Source organism: Berghia stephanieae, chromosome 11 (assembly GCF_034508935.2).
Source record: "Berghia stephanieae isolate SIO BIC M18660-M18661 chromosome 11, UCSD_Bste_1.3, whole genome shotgun sequence".
NCBI lineage: Eukaryota > Metazoa > Mollusca > Gastropoda > Nudibranchia > Aeolidiidae > Berghia > Berghia stephanieae.
Window position 1 is genome coordinate 26,842,355 of NC_088370.1, and position 2,257 is coordinate 26,844,611.

Consider the following 2,257-nt stretch of genomic DNA (forward strand, 5'->3'; position numbering starts at 1 on the left):
TGTAGTAGTAGTAGTAGTAGTAGTAGTAGTAGTAGTAGTAGAATTGTAGTAGTAAGTATTAGAGTAGTAGTAATAATTAGTAGTATAGTATAGTAGTAGTAGTAGTAGTATGTATAGTAGTAGTATAGTATAGTAGTTAGTTAGTAGTATTAGTAGTAGTATAGTAGTATAGTAGTAGTTAGTAGTAGTAGTATAGTATAGTAGTAGTAGTAGTAGTAGTAGTAGTAGTAGTAGTATATAGATAGTAGTTAGTAGTATAGTAGTAGTAGTAGTAGTAGTAGTAGTAGTAGTAGTAGTAGTAGTAGTAGTAGTAGTAGTAGTAGAAGAAGAAGAAGAAGAAGAAGAAGAAGAAGAAGAAGAAGAAGAAGAAGAATTTTGCATACGTTTGTGTGAATGCATGCAGTAGAGAGAGGGGGACCGACGATTCCGAAAGAAACCTGAACACTCTGGTTACAAATCAGCACACATTATATTATTTGTATTTAGGTCTATTTGTTTTCCAAGTCCAACTGATATTGATTTGTTTGGGCCACGACAAGTATGTTTCTGTCAGTTGTTTACACAGATTGAGTATGTGAATTGCGAAGATACCACACATAATATAGCATTGATTAGTATTACATGAAAGATGTGGCTGGTTTGCTAGTATATATATATATATTATAATATATATATATATATATATATATTATATATATATATATATATATATTTTTAATATTTACCACAATGTTGGAGACAGTCTACATTAATGTTTCAGGCCTAATTAGCCATCGTCAGGACTGTGTGTTACATGAGTTTGATTTGTTGACTGTTGTTGTTTGTTGAAGTGGTTCCGGTTTGTAGTTGGTTACAAGAATTTCCGGCGATGTGGACACGTATTGTACATCTCATTTTTCGTGTTGAGTGTGGCTTCATGAGGGTGTTTGATTATAGTATATTTCTCTTCCAGGCATAAGCTACATTGTTTTGATGTTGGTGTGTATCCTGTTGCTTTAGATAAAATTTTCCATGAAATATTGTGGTCTAGTTTGTTGTCTTTTAATTTCCAAATATATTCGCTGAGTTTTGTGGATGTTTTTTTGTTAGTGTTTCTAAATGTTGAGGTGTGGCGGTTATATCTTGTTTTGAAATTATTTTCCGTTAGTCCAATAAACAAGCAAGAAAAGTATGTAGGACTAACGGAAAATAATTTCAAAACAAGATTCAACTACCATTCACATGCAAAAACTAAAAAACATTAGCTTTGATACTTTGCCTATAATTTGTCCCAGAAAAATGTAATAAATAGGCATGGGGTAAAAATAACCCGGGTCAACTACGGATATAGTCGGTGTTAGGGTTGAGTGAGTTAAAACAGTCTCAGTGTAGGGAAGGGAGGGGGGGGGGGGGTATCAAGGACGTTGGGAAAGGCAATCCTTCTTATTTTTTATTCATTGATGTGTTATAATATAACATGTGTTTACGCGCATTGACATCCAGTAGTCAATAAATGAGGCGAAACCTCGAGCTCTCTTCTCCATCAAAAACAAAACAAAACAAAACAAAAGAAATAAAAATAGCAAACGAACCAGACGACAAAAGGGATGAACACACTCTAGAAGAACTAGAAAGACAGCAGGCTATCAAACAACAGAAAAATTACATTTTCATAAATGTTAGCAGGGACAATAAAAGAATTCTATCTAGATACCACCTACATTATTGTGTTTAGATATTATGAATAATAATGTGAAATTGAATGTAAGCTTCAATTTAATTACAAAAACAGATCAAATGAACGTTTCGGGTTTTTCCCCTTTATCAACAAAACAGGATGATTTGATGCATCTTAACTACGCCACTACCACATCATCTCATCCATCTGTGGTGTTTCATTCATCCTGTTTTGTTGATAAAGGGGAAACCCGAAACGTTCATTTGATCTGGGGGTTTTTTGTAATTAAATTGAAGCTTACATTCAATTTCACATTATTATTTATTTCTTCGATATTATGAGAACTTGATCTCAAGGCGTGCGGTGCGAGCTCTCCCAACGTTGCCCTGCTGTTGAGAACTCTTTTGGAATTCCAAACACAAAAAGTAGGATATAATTATTAGGGTAATTGTGCGTGAGATGATGCAATCACAACAGGAAAACAAACAGTATTACTCTTGACTAAACGTCTTTTCTTACATTTTGGCTAGAAATGTTTAACATCAAATTTTAATCATATCGAACGATCAAAAGTCCCATAGCATCAAATATCGATCGATT